At 41.4% G+C, this 25954-nt stretch overlaps 1 protein-coding gene across 8 annotated transcripts in view; it reads left to right on the forward strand.

The window, feature by feature from the left end:
• SDCCAG8 (SHH signaling and ciliogenesis regulator SDCCAG8) overlaps positions 1–25954 on the forward strand; it is a 152454-nt gene that overhangs the window by 119026 nt on the left and 7474 nt on the right. The gene's annotated exons all lie outside the window — the stretch shown is intronic.

Raw genomic sequence — 25954 nt, forward strand, 5'->3', positions numbered from 1 at the left:
CTCCAAAAGGAGCAATTTATGCAGTCTTCTCTAGTAGAAATTCTAATAGACTCCATTAGAATTATTCAACTGGTATCTCTTGGTTCCTACTGGAGGACTGGTACTCTTAGGAACAACTAAAGCAATAGACCAATTGATCTGTTTCAGAACCTAGTTGCAAGATGCAACCATCTGAAAAAATTCCACTAGGGAACTTGAATTCACACATTCATAGAGTTTAGATATACTGAAGTCTCAAACACAAGTGAGTATTGGAAGGAAACAAAACTACAAACAGTCGAGCCAAAATGCCTTTAGGGTAAATAAGTTATTTTCCCAAGTACCATCATTATGAAAATTGTCAGTCTTAATGTTTTATGGTATTCCTTCACACCTCATTTGTGTAGTTCAGAGTGCCTGGGCAAGAGTATGCATATCTGCAGATACTGTTTGATCATAAGAACATGTTTACATGGATTTTAGGAGATTCAAATCGTTTCATATATTTTTCCAATTTTGGGCTCAGTGCAATGATGGTCCATAGTGAATAAGGAGACTTTCTCATGTTGTGCTGTAAAGATTAAAAAATCCTAACAATTCTAACTACTCCTTCATTTTTGTCACGTGGCAGCTTTTACTTGGCACATGCAGATATTATTGTTCAGGATTTTTCCCCTTTCTTTTTGCAGTGGGGTTTGCCCATTGTTCATACAAAAGCCTCTGAGCATGTTTTCTATCCAGAGAGGAAAAGGTGGGGTGCAGAAGAAGTGAGCAGAGGGACAAAAGGAAGAAAGTAAAGAGGAACAGCTAGTAGGGAAAGAGAGAGTGGCAAAGAGAGGTATATTATAAAGATAAATACATAAAGTGAAAGAATAAAAACTGAGTTTTAATGGTACTATTTTTTTTCTGTCCTTTTCTGCTTTAAACTTGGACTTTCCTAATGACCATGTCTCAGGGTAATTTAGACAATGCATCTTTACAAGTGAAGGGATACTTTGTGAACAGTTATACCAATAACAATGCTTTAAAGCTTTCTCTAAAAGTTTACTGTACAAGCATTTCTGTAAACTATGTGATGAACAAAATGTTTGCCTCTACCAAGTTCTCAAAGTCACTTATTTGGATACTTGTGAGGTGTGTGGTGAGCCCAAACAAGAGCTATTTAAAAACTTTACAGCTTTTGTCACATTTCATTCTATTTTATCTATCCATATTCTTACCAAAATGACAGCATTTTTAGATAAGTAGTTAATAGGCTGTTAAATGCCTAGGGATCATGATGACTGCCTAGAACACTGTGGTCCAGTAATTAGCTCTAAAAAGGCTCTAATACAGAGAAAAAACAGAAAGAGTATATACCTGCCGTATGTGTCTTTTCTCATTATAAGTGGAAAATATTGCTCATCTGATGTCAAATTCCTAATGAAAAAGTTATTAAAATATAGACTCTTCCATCTTGCTAAAAATTGTTCTGGGTTTCGGCAAAATTCATTTGTCTCCACATTTTCAAATGGTAACTTCCGGGTTTTTTCCCTTTATGATCTTCCCTGGAGAATTTTTTTTAATACTATAGCAATTTTCCATATCAAACTGGCAGGTAGTGTTGCAATCAGTTGTTTACATAATCAATGGGTTAATAGTAAATATATCAATTATGCTTTATAGACATGTAATAGGATATTGGTCCCAAGAAGTTCACAATCTAAGCATCAAAACCTGCTCCACGTACATGAGGGCCCACTCCTAAGTTTTTATGTAAGGCAGAGCAACATTTTTCTATCTCTGTATAACAACATAAGCTGTACTCCCAAGCGGAGGCCTTGCACAAGCCCAGTTCACCACTTATGTCCCATTTAAATGCTCTTTGAGGGATAAAGTAATGCATGGGTATTGTATTGGCCCTGTGTGCAGGGGTGAATTTTACACTTAGTGAATAAATGGTGTGTATGTGTTAGCTTGGTAAATTGTAAAGTGTAAAATAACATTGCTATTGTCGCTTGGAAGATGAGAACAATTAATTTATTTCTAAAAATCAACCTTATGAAAGCTGGAATCTGACTAGTTGATAGTTCCATTGGTGCAGATAATTCCATTGAATATTACAATTGGTATGTTACATATCCACTCATCTAAGGGCAATAGCCTGTCATCGCTAGTATCTGAGTATGTGGGATGCATGCATACCCAGTCTTGCATTGTTTTGGTATAATGCATATGCCTAGTGTTGAAAAATGTCAAAAGCTGCCTTTTGCAAACTATGAATTACACTCATCCCACTAGGACATTTCATGGGTGAAATGTTATGTTTTGTAAACTAGAGAGACAAGGTGGGTGAGGCAATATCTTTTATTGGACCAAGTTCTGTTGGTGAGAGAAACAAGCTTTCAAGCTTACACAGAGCTGAAGGAGAGAGACAGGCTCTTCCACCAAAAGAAGTTGGTCCTATAAAAGATATTACCTTGCCCACCTTCCCTCTAATATCCTGGGATCAACACGACTCCAACAACATTGCATACACTTGTAAACTGTAACTTTTGGTTTGCTCATTTGCAATATATTCTCTCTCCTGCTGCCCAAGCTCTGAGTCTGCTCAAGTTTGGGAAGCAGTTTGGTCTTTGTAAAAACACATTTTTTCCCCATCCTTTGAAGAGTTGTGCAAGTTCCCTTGCTTGTACATTGAATAGTTTATATGAATGACAGGTCTGAATAAAAAAAGCCCTGGATCCAAATACACTCAAGATTTTTAAAATCTGGGTAGTTCAGGCCTTTTTCTAGTTTATATTTGTCTTTTTCAGTTGCAGAAATAAACTTGCCCTGATTCCTACCATATGCTGTGAAAGAGCATGGGATTAAACACATGGGTTGTTGTCCAATGTGATTTCACAGAATTATCCCCATTTATCATTTTAATCGTGAATGAAGAAGGAATTTTCATTTAATTTGCATTGGGGACCTTTGTGCTGGGTGGAGACCTTCCCCATAATCCTGTATGGCTCAGCAGGGGGCTGAGAGCCTAGGAGCTCCTTCGCTGCCCTTATGCTTTAGCTGCAGCTCTCTGAGATGGGGAAGTTTTTGCCTTTAGTGCCTTCTGTGACTGGGCACGTTCAGCAAAGTCAAGATGGGGGTTAGGCAGCACCTTGAGTATTAGCACGTCTTTGTCCCCTGTTGCAGCATCTATTTTGTCCTTGCATTTGGTGCTGTTGAAGCTTGTTACTCCACAGCTTAGAGGTCCTGCCACATTTGGATCCCTTCACCAGTTTGAATCCCATAGAACATTGGGGTCTTGCCACTCTGAGAGTGGGCATGCGAATGCTGTATGCACCTGGCTGTTTTCAGAAGCCTCCAGGCTTTTGATGTATTAGGATCACGGGAGCTTTGGCATCTTCTCTCCAGGTGTTGTTTAACTGATCCCAATGCTCTGTGGGGTGGGATCTGCAATTGGTGCTGTTCAGGGCTCCCAGTCCTGTGTGCAGAAAGAAAAGGGTTCAGTGTGGTGTTATTCCTGTAGTTAGATTTTTAAGTGGAGGATTTTATATCTACGAGTTTTATTGGTTTTAAAAAGAAAATAATAATTTCCCACACTGACTATCCCACTGTATGAGACCCATTTTGCTATTTTCTTACTTAAGACAACTGTCGTATCTTTGATATTGTTGTGTGTGGGGTACATGTTGACTCCTTAGCCTTTGATCCAGCAAACTCTGTCCAAGATTGTTGTGCTCTAGTACAAATGGGAGGGATGGCTACTCACAGATGCAAGTCAGTGTAAAGCATTAGACCTATTCCCCTGTGCAGAGTGATAGTGAGTCTCCTGCCTATAGCATGCTCAGTCCTTTGTTCACAAAGCTGCAGTTTAATAGAAGGAGGCAAAGCATGGATGCAGAGTGCACAGGTCCAGTCCTCAACATGGTAATATGGTACATATTCACACTTCCCTCTTGAGCCTTAATCATGCTAGGTGGCAGGGGTAATTTAATAACCAAGGTTGAATTCCCTTCCAAGTCCTGTCCTACTCACTGCTTTTTAACTTATGCTTATGAACAAGATTCTGTGCTATCCAGGATCAAGCCTTTAATGACTACTGTAGAATTGTACCAGGGGTCTAAATGTTCATATCAAGCTGTATGATAAATAAGAGACAATTCAGATAAAGGAATATCATGCTCAAGGATGCCTGAAATCAGATTTACTATGGTAGTTGAACTGGTGATGCTACAGTGAGATTCTGAAGTTTTAATATAGTGTGTTGCGTGAGAAAAGAGCCTCTTCCCTGATGAGGTACCACAAAATGTAAGGGTGTTTTAAACAGAATAAACAGGAAAATCTCCTATGAGATATATGCAGCTTTTTTTCCCCCCAAAAATGAGTCAGGGGGGCCTTAAAAAGAGAGACAATAATTCTGACATCAGTGAGTTAAAGAACAGACTCTAGAATCTGGGAAGAAAACTGTCTCAGATTCTAACATTCCTTTGAGATGACATTAGAAACTAAGGTAGACTTAGCATGAGAAACAATGCTTTTATTGAAGAGATTGCTTTTGTTAGGCACATATGTGAACCATAAATCCAGACTCTCAGTGCATCCGGTCACATATATTCATGTCAGCATCTAAACAGAGATCTCCAAATGTTCAAACATCCCTTTCAGAGCAGAGTTTTATTTTGGAAGACTACTTTGTCCAGTTAATTTTGATTACAATGATGTTCTTTTGGAAAGAGATGTCCGAAAACAGCATTTCAGCATATGAAATTCTACTTACAAAGATGTAGAAAGTGTGTGTGTGTGTGTATGCAGCATACAGTTATACTTTACAAACATACATAAATGTTTACATCACTATTGTATAAGCAGTAATACAGCAAGAAATATGTGTTATGCATGTTTTGGGTGTATTTCTAACCATAAAATTGAAGCCTGAATACCTCTAGCCATCTGAGAAATGTATATAAAAATAATAATTTGACACGCAATACACCTTTATGTACTATATTATTTTTGCTCTCAGAACTTTTTAAATGTTTGTTATAGATTTTCAACCAGGACTAGTATTGTTTTACATTTGCATAGGTCAGACTGCAGCTTAGTCCTGGTGAAATTATGCAGATACAAAAAAGTTGCCACCTGCAGTATTAAGGATGAACAATTAACCACTCAAAAGTCAGGAAATGCAGACTTTTAAATTGAATGCACAATCTTAACAGTGCCCATTTAGGTATTTAATTGTATAATCACAGGGTGTTCTCGAACACACATGTTTATTTAAGGATTTCTTAATGCATATATGGAAAGAGGCAGTGGAAAGCTTGTGAAAATTGAGGTTGAACACACATTTCCCAACATGGGTGCTTAATTGTACAATCTTAAAATAGCATTAATATAGTTTTTTTGCATTTAATATATATTTATAAAAGTGAGTGAAGATAGTTCCAGGGCCATAGTAGTTTTAAAAATTCAGAATTTTAAAACCGCAAAACTGATTTTCTTTAAATATAGTTAGATTTTTTTAGCATTTTATTCATATTTTCTGTGACCTCATTAGTAAAGAACATGTATGAATTAAATGATGAACTTTTGAGAATACAAAAAGCAGTAAGAAACAAACTTGTTAGGCTAAATCCTCAGAAAAAGCCCAGCTGCTATAGATTATTTAATTAAAGATTTATTGAACAGCTAGGAAATTCAGCAAACACCTCTAAAGGTTTAAAAGTCGTATGTCTAACATTAAGAGAAGTCAAAAACAGCAAAGATTAAAATTAAAAGTTAAAAGATTTTTGAGACTCTGAAACTGAATATTCAATAATTCATCAGAGTTCTTTAAATAACCTGTCAAATGCCCCTTTCTATTACTTTATTGTTCTACAACCTGTGTTTTGATATTGAATAAATGTTTGTTCTTATCAGCCTGAAACTCAAAATGACATTGAAACTGTAATTCCAAGAGGGGAAAATCCTGTGTGTGTGTGTGTGTGTGTATATATAAATTTAAAAGCATAATTTTGTTTCTTTAGTGATGTTGGAGAAATTCATGCCCCCACCTCACCCCGATCAAAGTACTTAGGTGGTGGAATCTCCTTTTTTAGAGGTTTTTACGGTCAGGCTTGACAAAGCCCTGGCTGGGATGATTTAGTTGGGGATTGGACCTGCTTTGAGCAGGGGGTTGAACTAGTTGACCTCCTGAGGTCCCTTCCAACCCTGATATTCTATGATTCTACTTTCCACTTCCATATTGCCTGCCTATCTTTGTCCATATACAGGCAGAAAAGTAATAATAAAATATATATACATAAATACGGCTGTTTTTAAGCACCATCCTAAAAATAATTAGGGATCTGAAAAAGAGGGTTTAACTTATGGTTTAGCATAAATTTAAACAAAGATGGTCATTTATCAGTTTCAGAACTGTCAGGATAAGCCTAGAACACAAATATTACAACCTTAAAACTGTTCTCCATAATCTTGATTATTTGATGGAAAGACACATTGGCTTTTATGTTGCCAGCACACTGTTCAAAACTTTTTTTTTCTGTACTGATAGCTTAGACATTTTATGTTCCAGATTACTAGTACATTTGTCCAGCCCTATTCTTAAAGGGCCCAGTCTGCAACCTGTTGAAGTCAGCTGAAGTCTTGGCCCCAAATCATTAAGGAAAAGCTCTTCTGTTTGTGCTGCCCTTGGGGGAACACTGGGAAGGAATTGTACCTCTTAAAAGCACAATTCTTTCCCTCTTTTCCCTTGTTTGGCAAGGATGGTGTCTGGCCTATGAACAGCTGCAAATGATACCTTTCATGCCATCTCAGATGCACTGGCTGGCTCCTTGTGGGCTGAGCCAAGACTCCACCCACTTTCTTCTTCTCTCTGCCCACCTGCTCTGGGATGAGGGAATATAGTAGGTACACAGAGTCCACTTACTCCTGCATGCCAAAGTTTCGGATCCTGGTAGCCTGTTCTTACTCTGCCTTATGTTCCTGCATGGCTATGCAGTCCTGGATATAATTTAGTCCTAAATTCTGAATGAAATAAATCTCACGTAGATTCCACAGAACCAAATTGAGACTTGAAGACTTCAATTGACCAAAAAATAGTTTCTGATGTTACTGTACAAGGTATTTATATGGGGCTCTGACAGGAATATGCTTATTCAGCTGTTCTTAGAGCATAAAATGGAGCTTGAACTGAGGGACACTATGCAGCAATAGGAAGGATCAGGGAATCCCTCTTTAGCTTCTTCATCCATAGGAACCACAGTCACAGTTAAATACTTATCCAAACTACTTCAGTTTTCTTATATTTTGTAAGAGACATCTTAAAATATGAATATAAAATTATTAGAGAGTAAAGTATGATAGTCCTCTTCAAGTATAACCAAACACCTGATTATCACCTATTTCTCTGAAATAACCTAATGAACAAATATTGTTTAATAGGTATTAAAGTCTGTAAACATACACTGTAAGCAATCTATTCAGGGTGTGTTGTGCCATTGGGAAGAAGAAAGGTAAAAGCTCTCTCCACCACTAACCATATATAAACAAAAAATGGGGAAATTACCACCTAAAATTAGGTAGTTGGGTGTGTTCTTCGGCAAAGCAGCTGAAATGTAGCTTGATTAAGGAGCAATGAGATGCAAGAGAGAAGCCAAATTTGAGGGGAAATAGTTTTAAGTTATGAACATTAAAAACTAGCAAGCTTTGAGAGAGCTGCACCTAACTAGCTGAACACATGTACGTACCTTTAAGTACAAACCTGTCGACAACAAAATTGTCTACTGCACTTGTTCCCCATGTAATTTCTGTATCATCACAGCTGGTAAATCAAACCCTGTCAAACTCAACCCAAAGTTGCTGCATCTCACTGAGAACTTGTACAAACCAAGATTTAGGTTTTGAACTTCAGCTGTAGCTCTGTCGTCTTTTTTTAAAATTGCTTAAATTTCAAAGAGGGAATGTGGGGTTTTGAGAGGATTTTTTTCAACCTCTTAACTCAAAAATAGGCAAATAAATTTTGATTAAACCTAAGACGAAAAATATTCACCATGATGTAGAGATCATGCCTAAAAGTGAGTGTTTCAAAAGGGGTGAGTTATAATGAAAACTGCAGCAGGCACTGTTGGGCTACCACTCTTTATCGGAACTATTCCCTTAAGAGGGGAGGATGCTAACTAAACATCACCCTGTTGTTTGTGAGGAGCCTCCTTTTTGATAAGTTCAAACACAATGATCTGTGTGTGATTATATTTAAACAGTACATGGTTAGTGTACATACACACACACATACATACATATAATATAATATAATGTTTGGTGTTTGAGACAATGGATTTGTCCCTACTCATGAAAGCAGTGAATTCTGTGGGGGCTGGAGGAGAGAAGGAATTCTTAACAGATAATGTACTGTTATTCTTACAGAAAAAATGTGCATTTGTGCCTGGTGTTTCCCATTATTATTCTCTGCTTTTTTCTGTACGGACACACACATTAACCATACATGAGACTAGTGTTTTGGGAAGATCTCTGTGTGGTACATACCACTTGTATTTCTGTATGTTATTTTACCGATGAATAAAAAGTTGAATATGGAAATATATAGTGATTGTGGAATAAAAGTGCTGGGTATCTAAGCATTCACACTCTCGTGGCACAGTCCTCCCTTTCTGTAGCTATATGTTTCCTCTCTCCCTGTCCTTTATCAACTGAGCATCATTACTGATCACTAGGTATACATTGTGTGCACTGTACAGGCATTTATTTATAGTTTTAAAAATTCCAGATTAAATTGGTTTTGTTACTGTTAATTGTCTGTAAGTTACAAATGGTCAGAATTATAACCCACCATAACCAGCACTTATTTTTGCAGCCTGTCTTTCTGGCGGCTGGATTCCAAAGAGGCAGCCTGGATGCCTACATGCCAGTGCAACCAGGATTTCAACAGTGTCAATAATCTTTGTTCATCATACCAAAAAAGCAGAGTGTCAGTGTACTCATGCAGATTCATTAGCATACAGATTCACTGTGCTTGCTAACAAAGCATGCTTTGGTATATTCTAGTTTCCCACTATGTTTGTCTGATTTACCTCTGACAAAGGCAGTCATAGAAAACTCTGTCCCCTCTTCAGTGAATCAATAACCCATGAAATAAATCTTAGAAATTAGTATCTGAAGTGGCAATAATTTAAGTAATTCAAAAGCAATAATCATTTTTGTCAGTGTGCCTTTCATTCCTTTTGTTTTTCTGCTCTATTTGAGATCACTGATTGGCAAATGAATTACCACAACTATTTTTTAAAGTATCTAGGGCTAAATAAATCCTCTTCTCTTTAAATGCACTTTAACTGGGTATAGTGTTAAATAATTATTGCTCTCTCTTTTTTATGTGGGGAGGGAGGGGAGTTGGAGGAGAGAAGTAGTGTACAAGCAGATGTGCTGCTAGATCTACAGGCTTCTGCCAACCATATGGCATCTTAAAGAAAGATGGTTGGAGCGTCTGGATTAGCAAAGAGTCGGGATGGAAAGCCATGTGTCGTGTTGGTACAGGCAGTTGTTTTAGCTCTCTGTAAAAGGCTTCAGGAGATTGTGTAATGGAACAAATGGTACTGCAAGCCTAGTAACAGCCTTACCGCTGCTGGAGAGGCAATTGGCCCCCAGGCGGGTACTGCTTGCTTGTTGTGGTGTGTGGGTTTTTTTTCCCCCATTATGTATTCTCCTTTTCATGTACTGGAAACTTGGAGACTTTGAACTTTTTAACTAATAAGTGGGCTGCTGGATTTTTAATTTAATTTTATTTTTAATAAAGAAATCAGACAGCTCGCCTCTGCTTGAAATGAGGAGTTTGTGCCCTTCTGCAGATTTGCTGCATCCTCGTTGAATGCTCTGAGAATTGAACCATTGTCTTTGTGGCTGTTCCCCAGATGTTGTGGGGGGAACTGCCTTCTCCAAGTTTGCTTTTATTAAAAACAAGTTTAGGGGCTAACATTGTGCTTTGTGGCTGTAACATACCAACTTGGAATTCACGTTCTGTTTGACAGGTTGCTCTTTTTGCGATCAGGGGGCCTGCTTCCATTAAGGGTAATGGCAGAACTCCTGCTGCCTTTAAGGGTGCAGGATCAAGCTCACGGTGACATTTGCACTTACACACACCTTAAAGGAGTCTTCCGTAGAGCACATCCCAGCTCATGTTCCGTGTGGCTGAAAGAGCTGTTGTTTTAATCATTACAGCTCTACATACAACTACAGAGAACTCGTATATCACATACATATCCTGCGGACTTCTAAATGTTCCTATATATGGAAGCCCAAGCTAATGCCAGTGTCACAACATCCAGACCACTATTTTTAGTGGGCTGGCTCAAGTCCGTCTATCGGGGCACGGAATCAGATCTCCCAGCTGCAGCATAGACATACCCTGAGGCTACTTACGTTAGCAAGGACTATTCATGGGTGTAATGGTTTGCAGGATTGGACCTGTAAGGAGTAAGTGAACAAATATAAAAATACCTTTTTGTGATGTAATAATGATGTTACCTTCTGTAATTGTATTGCCAATTGTAGTTTAGTTTTGATTTGATATTTCATAGTATCTGGGTAAATATGTTATGGTATATTTTGAAAGTCTTATTTCTACTCAAATGTTTTATGTTTTTATTTCCTAAGGCCCAGATTTTTAGAGGTATTTAACACCTCCATGATTTAGGAGTCTAAATTCTGTCAACTGTTGCTGCGATTTAGACTCCTAAGTTCCTAACCCACTTTTGAAAATGAGATTTAGGCTCCTAAATCAGTTAGGCATTAGAACACTGAGTACAGCAATCCTTAAATACTTTTAAATATCTGGGCCTAAGTCCTTGCTCCTGCACATGGTACCAAGTGAGTAGTCCCATGGAAGTCCCTGTTGTAAGCGTATGTGCAGGAGTGTTTGCAAGATTGGGCCTTAGTATGGTAATTTGTAATGGATGTCCTAGTCATTAGTGAGAATCTGCGAAGTTTTACTTTGTGTATGTAGTAGGAATAGCTATAAATACAGAACAAGATGTAGAGATATGGAGGCTATTGTATATATTGCCAGTGACTACAGTCCTTCTACAAGAGTTTGGGCTGAGTAAGGGCTTCAGGATTGAACCCAAAGTTTCTCTAAGGCCTGGTCTACACTAAGAAGGGGGGTCGAACTAGGGTACGCAAATTCAGCTACGTGAATAGCGTAGCTGAATTCGAAGTACCTTAGTTCGACCTACTCACCCGTCCAGACGCGGCGGGGTCGAACTCCGCGGCTCCCCCGTCGACTCCGCCACCGCCGTTTGCAGTGGTGGAGTACCGGAGTCGACCGCAGCACTTCCGGGGTTCGAACTATCGCGTCTAGATCAGACGCGATAGTTCGAACTCTGAGAAGTCGAACTCACCGCGTCGACCCAGAAGGGAAGTGTAAACCTACCCTAAGTGTCAGTGTTAGAAATTACTGAAGCAGTTGTAGCTAAACTGCACCATCTTTCCTACTAGCATTTTTTTTAAATGAAGACAGCAACCAAAAAAGTAAAGTAACAGAAGTTTCATGCTTTTATCAACTTTTTTGCTTTAAATGTCTGATGTCAGTTTGGGCCCACATGTACATTATGCACATGCCATTGAATAAACAGAGTAAAGAATTATCTTTTAATTCTGTGCAGCATGCCCAAACACCACATGCACTGTCTGTTACATGTCACTTCGTATGAGGTTCATGCTGGGAGTTTCTTTTTAAAGGCAAATGTTTCTGAAGGAAAGGGTTCAGATTGGGCAGATTGCATTAGTAAATCTCACTGTCTCTGAATAGAATTCATATAGTTATTATTCTGTGCAGCCTCAAACTGGTACTTTATAAAGGTTCAAGTATGCCTGGGAATTAGAGATATAAGAGGGAAATTGAGATTTGCAGCAGAAACAATGCCTTTGAAGGGGAAACATTAGTAGAAGGAAAAAATGCTTCAGCAGAGCAGTATATCTACCTTGATGAATGATGATTATTCACATAAAGCAAATCATTTATTCTTTGTCCTTGACTGGGCATGTTCCTATTGATATATCATCAGGATTTCTATTTTTCTTTTTGAAAAATCATGAGCGTCTGGAATCCCTCCTGTATCAGGCAGATACCAAAATCAGAGAGAGATGAACATAGTCAAACAAGATGTTTTCTTTTTCAGAGTAAAGCCAGCCCAAAGTCCATTATTGTCAACCTATAACTTCCTATTTTGAATCTCCTTGAAGAGGGAAACCACATCTTTTCCTTCCTCAGCAGAGTTATACAAACACACGTGGAGTTAATGCAGCTTTCACACATCTTCTGTATGGGCTGCTATCTTTTCTTTTTTAATCTCCTCACTCCTCTCAAAGCCCAAGGGGGCTGAAAATGGCTATAATGTCTTCAGAACCCACCTTCCTTCCAGACTAGAGGCTGATAATGTCACCTTTTCCACACTGTTAGCCTCTCTAGACGTGAGGAATGGATCCAGACCCTGGTTGCCCATGAGTGATCTTATTTGCTTAACCTGTAGGACCAGCTGTGGAAGTGAAAATAAGCTACTAGATCTAGAAACTGGGGATGAAATATAAAACAAAAGATGAATTACTGTTACTAAATTAGACCCCATCTGTTATAGTCACCATGGCACAAGAAGGCTGTGTATTGGAGAGGACAGAGTAGAGTGTGTCTGAAGAATCGAACATTTGGAAGGGTTAAGGGAGCTGAATTTCTCATTCTTAAAAGCGATTTGGAGGTGACCTAATGGAAATTTTCAACATTATTAAATTAAATAGGGCCTGGCTAGCTACAGGAATTAATAGTGAGATGTGTCTGGTTCCAATCCAGCCAGGATGGTAGTAACCAAAATTTTCTATCCATTGGTTGTTGGATGGCTTACATGGAAGAAGCTTGGTTATCTCACCTGAGTTCTTAGTTTGTAGATTTGAGAACTTGTCTACTATCACTACATGTGATAGTTTTTGGCATTCTTTCCATAAAGATAAAGGGTAAAATCTTGTCCTCCATTGAAGCAAGTCTCTGAGGCCAAATTGTTTTAAAAATGTCTGTCATTTTTGGGTGCCTAACTTGAGACACCTGGGTCTGATTTCTCTGAGCTGCTGAACACTGACTTCAGTTGGGGTTATTGGGTGCTCAACCCTTTCCGACATTTAGATATCTCAAGTTGGGCACCCCAAAATTGAGGATATTCTTAATGTTGGGCCATAACTGCCCTGTGCCTCAGTTTCCCCATCTCTACAATGATACATTCTTATTTACCTACCTTACAGAGGGTTGTGTGAATTAGTTAAAGCTATAAACCACAATGAGAATATAAAGTGCTTATATATGTGTTAAGTATCATTATATTATTATTTATAGGTGGTGCAGGTAGCAATGCCTATAGTTAAGTTGACTTGATACTCCCCATTATAAGACCCTCTTTTAAATTGTTCATAATTTTGCCAGGTTCTCCAAAACAAATTTTGGAAAGTGTCAGCTGAAACATTTCTATGAATGAGATTAAGGAAAATATTTTGTTTTGCCTATGTTAATTTTCCCCCTTAACTCTAACACTCCATGCTTTGGAACAGGGACTTGAAATTTGGCAGAGGGGTCATCATGGTATCGGGGGGGTCGTCATGGTGTTGTCATTTGTCATTCCCATTATAATGTCCCCAAATTTGGCCAATACATAATTCACACATGTTTATTAGAGAGTTGTTAGAATTTGGCAGCTAAATTCCCTAATGATTCCTAGTTGTACTAGGCTGCAGGGGCTGAGTAGGTCTTTCCCTGTGATTGCTATTCCAGGCTGCTCTGGTGCTGAGCACTGGAACTGAGAATAGGAAGCCTGTTTTTCTTATGCTGTCAGTGACCCCCTTCTGGTGCCCAGGCACTGGAAGACAAGGAAGAAACAGCCTGATTGGAATGCAGAGAGTTGAGAAATGGGAGCAGGGGGTATTGCAGCTGGGGAGAAGCAGCGTGGAAGGGGGAGCAGGAGTCAGAGGACAGACGTGTTAGTGAGGGATGTGGTTAGAAGAAGAGGGGGAAGAAGCTAGAGGGTATAAAGGTGCAGAATGGGGTGGGGGTGGGGGCCAGGGGGCAGGAAGCAGGAGCTAGGTGGTGGATAGGCGCTGAGGAGGAAGAGAACAAGTGCTGCAATGTGACTGGGGCAAGTGGGGGTGGTGGGTGGGAGGGGAAAAAGGGGATAAGGAGAGAAGCTGAGGAGGAGAAGGGTCTATAACTACGAGAGGTTGCAAAGGTAACCGTATTTTTGGCATTTCCTAAATTTTGAGTGCTGACTCTGCAAACTTGATATTCTTTTAAAGTATTTTTTGATGTAATTATTTATGAAGTGCACCCATTGAAACTACCTTGCACACTAATTATTTTGAGTATCTGGTAATGTCAGGCCTGCTACTGGTACCACATAACCCAGTACAACTTGCTGCAGGTTGAGTCCCCAGCAACTAAGCTGTGAACCCCACTACTCACTGAGTGATGTGGGACATGCCGGACACCCACCGGAATGAAAAACAATATCCATAAAAGGGTAATCTCCATCTGTTGCTGCTGCCTTGCAGCCAGCTCTTGGCTTAATAAAGGCTAGGGGATGAAACCCTGAACCAAACCCACTGGAGAAAATATTAGTTGGTTGGTACTGTAACTCAGCTTTGTGTTCCAGTATCTTCTGCAGCTGTGCTGGCTTCCAAATGTCTTGGATCCAAGTCCTTGGCTTCAGTCAGTACCACTGAGGGATGGACTTTGATCCTAAGGCAAGTTCTGCCTCCTTATTTCCATTGCCAAAGGTTTGGGTACGATAGTAACCCTCTTCAAACTTACTTGTAAGACATCTAGGTATGTCAAATGACCTAGAGGAGGTCAGTGACCCTAGAAAGGGCCATAATCGATAGAGAGCTAGAGAAGTTTGAAACCAGACTAGCTGCCACAGGTCTCTCTGAAACCAGACTAGCTGACACAGGTCAACGCAAGATACATTATACCTTTTTTTGTGTGTGGGGGGGAGGGTGGCACAGAAAAAGTGAACACAGGGTGGGTTTTGCAGTCTTATTAGCATCCATGGTCAAATGTCTCATTGCAACATCAAAACGTATTTTATCAGTAATATCTTCTAGAAGTGGCTTTGCCAACTCCATCAGTACATATGCCCCAACACTTTCCTCCATTTCTGAAGAGAAGGACTTGTTCTGTCAGCAACTCAACAATGTCATCAGTAAGCAACCATGGCATGAGTGACTCTATTGATAAACTTCAGTGCTAGAGCTGGCTCAGATCAGAAGATCATGTTGGTCCCATGGAATGAGAAAATTGATTGGCAATGGGCAAAGATTATTGGAACTCTGCACCCAACAAGGACTGTGCATTACCGTTACCTACTTCCAAGGCAATCATCATCAAAGGGTCCGAGATGTCCGAGATCTGGACATTGGCACCAACTGGATTTAATGGTCACCTGTAAAAAAAACAAAAAAAAACCAACCCTGCAGGATGTTCTCCATACTCAGTTTTCACATGCAGACTATGACACAGACCATGTGCTTGTGTGCTGCAAAATAAGGCTTTCATTATAGATATCCATCATACTAAACACAGCTGTTTTACACCCCGGAATATCAATAATACAGAAGACCAAGAAAGGTATTTCCAGTTAACTCAGGGAAGTTGTCATTGGTTGCACCTCCACTGAATTCTGGTGCAGCATGGAACAACACTCATGTTCACCTCAGAGCAGCCAAGAGCACATTTCAACAAACAGCAAGGCAATGTGCTCAATCATACTGGCTCAGTTTGTGCTAGAATATACAAATTTCCTTTGAGAATGAAGATCTAAGAGGTACATATGATATAATAAAAACAAACAAACAGGTCCTTTAGCTAAGAAGTCTGCTCCACTCAAATCTCTTAATGGTATCATCATTGACAGAATCAAACAGATGCAGTGTAGGGTGGAACAGTATCACAAACTTTATTCAGATAAAACCACCGTTTCTGAAGCAGCATTAAACGTAATCCCCAGGCTCCAGGCAATCAATGCTTGATATAGAACCAACTATACATGAACTTGAAAAGGCAGCCACCTGCCTGGCATCAGGAAAGGCCACAGGAAAAGATGGAATTCTGCCTGAAGTATGAAACAAGAACTGGCTGTGCTTCAATATTTGCACAATGTTTGTTTGGTGGTGGGAAAGAGGGTACCCCAAGACATGAAGGATGCCAACAGTGTAACATTGTATAAAAATTAAAGAGATTGGTGTGATTGTAACAACTACATAGGAATCTCTCTCCTTAGTGTTGCTGGCAAGGCATTTGTACTGGTCATTCTCAACAGACTGCAAGTTCTTGCTGAACACATATATCCAGTCAGTGCAGCTTCCATGATGGTAGATCAACTATTGATATGGTCTTCACACTTAGACCATTTTCTTGAAGTTGTCTAGAACAAGGAAAATCTCTCTCTGACCTTCATAGATCTTACAAAGGCATTTGACCTGGTTGGCAGAAAGGACTCTTTTCAATTGCTAGAGAGAATTGGCTGCCCTCCAGTTCTCCTTAGTTTGATTCGATTCTCTCATGAAGACTACAGTCCAATATGATGTTGATCAGTCTGACAGCTTTGAAAATCTACAGTGGTACCAAACAAGGATGTGTTTAGGCATTAACACTCTTTGGTATATTTTTCTCTCTGCTAATTAGTCATACTTTCTCATCTAGCACCAAGGATATAAATCTCCATACAAGATCAAATTGAAAACTCTTCAACATTGCATGTTTAGGAGAAAAAAGCAAGGTTAAACCTATATTGATAAGAGAACTACTTTTGCAGTTGGTGCAGTGCTCTTTGCACATAGTGCAACAATATCTTTGTTTGCTTTGTGATGAATTTGGACTATCCATCAGTCTAAAGAAGACAATGATTATGGCACAAGGTGTCTTGACTGCCCTAGAAGTTTTAATAGCTGGCGCTACACTAGCAGTTGTGCATGCGTTCTCATACTTAGTATCAAATATATTGGATAACCTATATATAGATTACTAGCTTAATTCTCGCATCAGAAAGGCAGCCACCATATTTGGTCAACTGGCCAAGTCATGTGGGATAATAGGAAACTGACATTGAACAGCAAAATATGGGTTTACCACATATGCATCCTGAGCATGCTGCTGTATGGTGAGAGCTGGACCACCTACAGCAGGCATGCAAGAAAGCTAAACACTTTCCATACCTGTTGTCTTTGTTTGTATTGTAAATACCAAGTGAGAAACCAAAATTCCTGATACTGAAATACACCTCCTGATATAATGCGGTCCTCGGGAGACCAAAAATCTCACCATGTTATAGGTGAGACCGCGTTATATCAAACTTGCTCCCCCACCCCGTTCCTTGTTCTCTGATCGCCCCCTCCAGAGATCCTCCTCCCTAATCACCCCCAGGACCCCACCCCCTACCCAACCCCCCTGTCCCTTGACTGCTCCGACTCCTATCCACCACCACCCCGCCCCCTGACAGGCACTCACCAGCAGTGGTGGGAAGCGGAGCAGCCTGGCCCCAGCCCGCTCCACTCTGCCACCTCCCAGCCGCAGCGCTCCACTTCCCGCTGCCAGTGTATGCGGGGAGGTTGGGGAAAGGACGCCCTCCACACTCACCTGCGGCGGGAAGCGGAGCGCTGCGGCTGGGAGCTGGTGGAGTGCAACGGGCTGGGGCCGGGCTGCTCCGCTTCCGCCACTGCTGGTGAGTGCAGGGGGATCTCTTTCCCCCAAGCCCCCTCCCCCGAGCGACACGGCTGGGGCGAGAGAAGCAGAGCGGGCTGCTCCTGGCCCCCCACTAATCCCTCGGACCACTCTGGGACTGCAGGGCCCCCAAAAGTGCCTTCCCACAGCTCCTGCGCCCCCAGACCCTGGTCTGGGGAAGCCCCTGACCACCCTTGAGACCCTCTGCCCCTTATCAAACCCTTGGCCCCGTCCTGGCCCGGCACCCTTAACACGCTGCTCAGAGCAGCGTGTCAGAGCTTTACCACATTGTATGTGAATCCGCCTTATATCAGGTCATGTTATATTGGGGTAGAGGTGTACTTGAGAAAGTAAAATTGCCAAACACACACAGATATCTTTGTTCACTTGGTCATCCTGCACTGGATGGATGATGCATTCCAAGGACCTCCTGTATGGAGAACTTGTGGATTCTCCAAGGCCACTGGGCCAATCTAGGCTCAGGTTCAAGGATGTTTGCAGGAGGGATTTGAAAACTTTCAATATCAACACTGCAAACTGGGAAGAAGCAGCTAGCAACAGGCTACCCTGACTGTGCTGCACCAGGCAGGCAAAGAATCTGAAGAAAGGTGGTTGAGAGAGAAGCAGAGAGTGCAAACGGAGAAAAGTGCAGCAGGCCTCAAGAACCACCAGTGCTGCACCAGTCTCATCTTCTGGCCCTGTGCCGTATACGTGCACCATCTGTGACGAGGACTGCTACTCAAGAATTGGACTTTTTAGCAACTCATGATGCTGCAGCATGACACACAGTAACTGAACTGCTTTAGCGCTTACACCATTGTCTTTTGAGACCTAGTGTTGCCATGTACCCATCAACTAGTAATTTTGAATTCCGCCGCTAAAAATGGTATTGGGGAAGGGCAGAAGCATACAGATGGATTGTTCTGCTTTGTTTTCTTTTAGTTTACAAGTGACTTGTATTTAGTTTGTGCTTTCTGGATTTTTTTACCATCTTGCTTCTAAGCACTATGTGCTTTTTAAAATTTATATAGTTTTTTTTCACAAATATGCGAGATTAACAAATAGCTGATGGATTTCAAAATCAGTGTGAAATTGTCTTGATATTGGGTTATATTATACTCTCTTGCACCTTTGTGATTCAGGACTAACACTGTGGGCTCCCATCGAGTTACTCATGAATTATACCACTGTAACTGAAAGCAGCTAATCCATTGCCTCTACTTAAAAACAAAACCCAATAAATTAAATGTGGACATTAGAAATAAGTGGGTTGCTGCTTTGCTTTCTGCCTAAAAAGAAAGCCCTTTTCAATGTCGCTCTCTGTACAAATAACATGCTCTGGGCTTTTTTATGACAAAACTTATTGATGCTGAAAAAGAAATGGATCTGTGTGCATCTGAACTTGTGATCCACCACTGCTCCTCTAGCCTGCAGTTATGCAGTTGTTACCATAACACTTATAGATTTATGAAGACTCCCTTTTACTAAATGATTTATTACTCTTACCTAAATTCCTTTGGCCATTGACTTTATTTCCAAGTCACTCTGTTCAGCTCAATTGGTTGCCTTCAGTTACCGTGGCAACCAGCAGATGGGGTTCTTTGACAAGGGTCAGCGGGGAGGCTGCTGCAGTATACAGGAAGAGCAGCTAAATAACACAGCTTTCAGCATTGACAGTCCTGCTCTGGCTGGCCAGGAGTAGTTATCAGATTACTTGTATTAAAACCTAATTAAGATGTGTGCCAGTAAATGCAGCATGATTATTGGATTTGGTGATTTAGCTGCTGCAGGTTGCTGTAATTCAATCATACTACTTCAGCAAATTCAGCTATGCAGTGAAGAGTGGAAATGCCTTGCATGCATAACCTGATGGCACTAAAATAAGTAATCTTTTCAGCGCACTTCTTCAAGTCTAAGATCCCCAATCCTGCTCTTAAATTTGGATGCTGTCTGCAAACCCCAGTAGATCCGTTTATTGAAAATAAATGTAAACGTCTGGAGATGGATTCACAAGCTTCATACCATTCTCTCCTCTTTGTTCATAGTCACCTGTGGGATTGTTGAGTATAATTTAGATTGCAAACTCCCCAGGGCAGAGACCTGTCAATATGTTTGTCTAAAGCCTCACTATTAGAATAGACATACTAAATACTTCGCACCTGTGAAGATATCATTTTGTCTGGTACACAGAAAATGTCAACGTAACTTTCTGTTGTGTCACTATCATTTTGTGCACTGAAACTTTATTTTCTTTGGATGAGATTCACCGCAGTGTAGAAGGCTTGCCCAAAACCCAGTGTGCCACATACCCTGAGCTCCCTGACAGCCTGAATAGTATTCTCTATTAGCTGGGATTCTTTTTACTTTGGTATTGTCCTTGCTCAATGTAATTTATGAGAGCTAAGAGATACTTATCCAGTCACTTCCTTTTCATCTCCATGCAGGTCTGTCCACTTAATGAGAACTCATTAAGGGCGCGCACGCACACACGCGCGCACACACACACACGTCTCAGAGCCCAGGTTGAGAGATTTGGGCTCATGCTACAGCACTAAAAATAGCAGTGTAGACATTTCCACTCAGGATCTGAGACCCACCCCCCTTTGCCAGGTTTCAGAGCTGAGTTCCAGACTGAGTGGGAAGGTCTTTGCTATTTTTAGCACCTTAGCATTAACCCAAGTCTGTAAACCCTGGGCTCTGAGACTTGTTGCCAGGTTCTCTAAAAACATAAGAACGGCCGTACTGGGTCAGACCAAAGGTCCATCCAGCCCAGTATCCTGTCTACCGACAGTGGCCAATGCCAGGTGCCACAGAGGGAGTGAACCTAACAGGTAATGATCAAGTGATCTCTCTCCTGCCGTCCATCACCACCCTCTCTCTCTCTCTCTCTCTCCTTCCCCCCCCCTCCCTTTGCAGTGTAGGTGTACCCTTAGGGACACTGATTTTAGATTTAAGGCTATTTGTTGTGCAGAACATGAAGATGTGGGACTTGATCCTGCAAGGTGTTGAGTACCCTCATCTCCTACTTCTTTGTAGGACCTGGCCCATGGTCTCTGCCCCAAGGAACTTAACATACTAACTGGGATTTCTGAGGGTTCAGTGTTGCATATACCTCACTTCAAAAACAGTGCACCTCATGTTGGGCCACTCTGAAATAAAGCTGCATGTACATTCTGAATAGCACCACTAACAGGTGATTATTAAGGTTTAGAATAAGAATTTATTTTCTCTCTGAAACAAACTAAAGCTGCAGTTCCTTATGCCCCAAATCTTGTTTACTTTTTTTTTTATGTAACCAGTTGCCAACCTGTGCTTATGTCCCATATTGCTATCTTTTGCTCCCTTACCCCTCTGTGTAAATTGGGAATTTTTGTAATATGAGGCAACAGATGGAGAATAATTTTAAATGTATGATTTGTAGATGGGAGCTATTTCCTTTTGTCAGATTATGCTTTAAATGGTCTAAATGTAGGGTAGTGCTAGCATGGTTAGAATTTGTTTACATAACTGAACTGCATAATAAGTAATACTTGTATAACTAAAGACTTGTTACTCTTCGCTTGCAATAGTTTGCCTCTAATTGAATTATCTTTCATATGCTTAAAGCAAGATGTGTCATCCTGGGTAGACAGACAATAGGGGCCTGACCCAATAAGGTTTTAGGGTCACATGGGCTATCTGTCAAGGGTCCAGCAGAATGTAAGACGTTGATTTTGATCTGTAAAGCATCAGATGCCCTGGGACCCATCTCTCTGGGAGACCACTGCTCTCCCTGTGCCGAGCTGCCAGAATTGGGATTAGTGAGGGTGCCAGAGCTGGAGCTCACTCATGAAAGAGAGGGGGCACCTGGAATGGCATTCTGTATTAGGGCCATCTATCATTGCAATTTGCTTCCTCTGATACAAAATAGTGATGTGCACTATCAACGTGAAAACACCAGTTGCTTTGCTGTGAGGGTCTGGGAGGATGCTGATGCGGGGTTGTAGAGCTTAGCTATGGCTTTAGTTGCTGGTGATGTTAATTATTGAGTAAAGGAGTGTCCCTGGGGACCATGTTTTTAAAACATGTCAAGGCACTAGGACAAAGGAGAGGTGGTGCCCTTTATGGAATATTTATAAATCAGTCCAAGTTCAGTTTATTATTTTAATTTATCTTGAAGTTGGTAGGAGTCGGACCAGGCCCTTAGCACTATCAGAGTTTAGGAACCTGGAGTCAAAAAGTTTTCTAGACCTCAAGACGCTAAAGGGGTAGGACAGAACTAATAGGAGATTCTTTAAAGTTTTCCTTTGCTCTGTCTCTGTGAAGAAAGTAATTTATAATAGTAACTCCCTAGCACTGATAGGGAATCTCTGGATGAAGAGTTCTAAGTGATTTGTAAAAAGGGGTAGATAATACCTACCTTATAGCTGGTGTGCTAAGGCAGGGAGAGATTGTGACTGTCCTCAAGTCACATAGTGAGCAGGGGCGGCTCTAGGTATTTTGCCTCCCCAAGCATGGCAGGCAGGCTGCCTTCAGCGGCTTGCCTGCGGGAGGTTCCCGGTCCCGCGGATTTGGCGGCAGCCTGCAGGAGGTCCGCCGAAGCCACGGGACCAGCGGGACCTCTGCAGGCATGTCCGCCAAAGGCAACCTGCTATCCGCCCTCGCGGCGACTGGCAGAGCGCCCCCCGTGGCTTGCCGCACTTGGCGTGCTGGTGCCTGGAGCCGCCCCTGATAGTGAGCCAGTGACCGAGCAGGGAATAGAACCCAGCTGTCAACTTTCCCTAGTTTGGTGTCATATCCTCTATAACTACACTGCTTCACAGTAGACATTGCTTCCTCTCTTACACTGGAAGGGATATATTGCTTCTGGAAGAGGTACTGCATCTGTTTACACAAAAAGGACACAATTTCTAGGTCCCTGAAATCACACAACCAGAGTAAAGAAATACATAAAGTAGTGAACTTGTGTGTTAATGTGTTATGCCTTAGAAGTTATACAAGGTGTGAGACTGTAATTAGAAATACTTTCTATGCTATCAAATGGTCTCTTTGTTCACTTAGTTGGCAGCCTAAAACCAGCTGTCAGGGTTTGCAGCTTGCTGGGTTGTGCTTACAGCTTCTTTCTGATCTCCAGTACATGGTAATAAAGCTTGTAAAATCAGCTCCATTTGCACATGTGCTAACATGATAATAGACATTGCTAAATACATAGCAATATAGTCCACACCAAGAGGACCATGTGGTCTGAAATGTGGTTGTGCAGCAGCACTATTGCAGTAGTGTGGGGGGAAAAATCATATTATGGCACATAGCAGATTGGAAAATGTGGTTTTGGGATCATCCTCTCACATTGTCTTATTCTTTTCAACCTGGTTTTGTGCAACTTTTATTATGAAGAAAGTGGTTTTTTTTTTTTCAGTCCTGGCTGAGGAAGCATTTACTAGCGCCAAAGTTGAACAGGGCAGTTCCTAACAGCGTATATATTGCAAGGTGGCCAGATGCAGAGCTGATGTATGTAAGTTCAGTTGGTTTATTTTACACCTCAGTTGAGAGATAATAAAGTACATGACAGAATTACTGCATAGAAGCTTTCAATTCCATCTCCAGTTTGTCATTAGAGGTAGTTTAGGGGCATAGCCCTAGTTCAGCCTAGGTCATGGCCTTTCATTCATGTGAGCCCTGATTCACCAAGGCCTGGTCTACACTGGGGCGGGGGGTCGAACCAAGGTACGCAAGTTCAGCTACGCGAAAAGCGTAGCTGAACTCGAACTACCCACCCGTCCAGACACCACGGGATTGAAGTCCGCAGCTACCCCGTCGACTCCGCCACCGCCGTTCGCGGTGGTGGAGTTCCAGAGTCGACAGGAGCGCATTCAGAGTTCGATATATTGCGTCTAGCGCAATATATCGAACTCCGAGAAGTCGAACACTACCCGCCGACCCGGGTGGGTAGTATAGACGTAGCCCAAGATACTTAAGCACATGCCTAACTTTAAGTGTGTACGTTGTCCCATTAAAATCACGTTTAAAGTTAGGCTTAATTGCAAGCCTAGCACAATAAATATGCAGGCCCTTGGCAACAATCACCCTACCTTGAAGAACTTAGTATTAAAAGACCTAAGCCACAAAGTTTGGATCCATGGCCCAAGCCACTAAATTTCATCTATATTCGGTGGTGGTCATTTCCAGGGTTTTGGTTCAGTCTATCCTAAGGTGGGGTCAGCTCTCCTGTTCCGATCTGGTTCCAAGCTCCCCAGTGTTATGGGGTGCTTGGCTTCGGAGTGTTGGGTCAGACCCATCTCGGCAACATCTCTATTTTCCCCCCAATTCATTTGATCATCAAGAAACTGCCAAGATGTCATTATTCAAAAAAAAATGTCTAATGAGCTTTTAAAAGCTGGGCATGTAGATGTTTCCTTACAAAATTGTGGTTTCTCCTTCCATGCACTCTGGTAAGGGGTTGTTTTTATAGGGTTTGTCAGAAGTGCTGATTGTTTAGGGGGGAAGGTAGTATTTCTTCGCACAGCTAACCTGTGGAACTCCTTGCCAGAGGATGTTGTGAAGGCCAAGACTATAACAGGGTTCAAAAAAGAACTAGATAAATTCATGGAGGATAGATCCATCAATGGCTATTAGCCAGGATGGGCAGGAATGGTGTCCCTAGCCTCTGTTTGCCAGATGCTGGGAATGAGCGACGGGATGGATCACTTGATGATTAACTGTTCTGTTCATTCCCTCTGGGGCACCTGGCAGTGGCCACTGTCTGAAGACAGGATACTGGGATAGATGGACCTTTGGTCTGATCCAGTAGGGCCATTCTTATGTTGGGTGTTAATAGACACTGTACTTGCAATGGCCCCAGTTGGAAGGTCAGCATTTACTCCCAGTTACTGTAGTGGCATTTGAGATACCACAGTATTTCACTCTAGTGCTACCCAAGGAAGGGTTCAGTTGTTAATGGCACCAGCTGTATAAATGTAAACAGATATGACAAAGGAGTCCATTTACATTTTCCTTCGAACAAAAACCAAACACACAGCACTCACCCAACCTGCAAGCACTAGTACAGTAATGGATATGAGCTCTTCAGATTATCTGAGGAGCTGTTTGTATGCGACACTCGTGTTCCTGTGCAGAATACTACAGTAGTTGTGTGTTTCATGAACATAGGTTCTGAGTGTCTAACCTCAATTTGAAAGCCCTGCATGCATTATTTTGGCCAGGTAAATGTAGATGTAACACTTCCAATAGTATATGCTTTGGCTGTACTCAAGACTTTATTGTTGAGCCATATCGTGACTGCTTTCAGACACCACCTGTTATAGTGGCCCTGTGTGCCACTTGTTCCCTCCTGATACCCATTTTGTACAGTGACTGTCTTCTCCTAATACAGCACCTAGCACAGGAATGCCCCCTTTCTGATTAGGATCTTTGGGAGCTGATGCAATGCAAATCATAATCCCCTTGTATTCATCTGCTTTGTCATTTAGAGTCTATTTTATTGAGGAGGTTTTTTGGTTTTCATAATTCATCATAAAACTTACTGAACACTACCCCAGGAAAGTATCCAGGAACTTGAGCAAGTGAGGTGCATTTGTTTAAATACAACTTCCAGCTTGTTTGCTTTTTACTTTCCTTATGGCAGGAAATGGCCGATTTTTCCTTTTTCACTATTCCCTGAGAAGGGTGCTGGCAGGCACTCCGCCTGATAGACTGGCACTGTACAGCTAGAGGAGTGATTGGCTTTTTCATGACACAGCGGTAAAAGTTCCTGAGGCCTGTTTTTTCTATTATCAATACGCTTGGCAAGTTCTGAAGCAGCATTTTTCATACATTGCCTGTCTCTAAGTTTATCGGCAAGTGAATTCCCCCCCCCCCCCCCAATTTGTGTGTATGTGATGAAATCAACATTGACCAACAAAAATCTAATCCTTCCAACCCTAATTACAGGCCAGGCTTTTGTGTTTTCAGTCTTATTCACCATTTTATTCCCCTAGGAATCCCTGTCACTGTATTCAAAGTTCATTGACCAGTTTCAAACCATCTCTTCCCCCTCTTTTAGTTAAGACCAGGCTTATTTGGAGAAGCTAAATGAATGTTGCTTCCTGTGAAGAGCATTGGGACTCAGTGTAGGTTGTGAAAAGCAATATGTCCAGGTTGGGTGTGATATGGTATCACACAATTGGTGAGCTTGGATTTTATTAGCTGTCTGGATTAGTGTTGATGTAGGAAGTTTGCAGCGATGCTGATTCTGAA

The sequence above is a fragment of the Mauremys mutica genome, chromosome 3 (assembly GCF_020497125.1).
Source record: "Mauremys mutica isolate MM-2020 ecotype Southern chromosome 3, ASM2049712v1, whole genome shotgun sequence".
Taxonomy (NCBI): Eukaryota; Metazoa; Chordata; order Testudines; family Geoemydidae; genus Mauremys; species Mauremys mutica.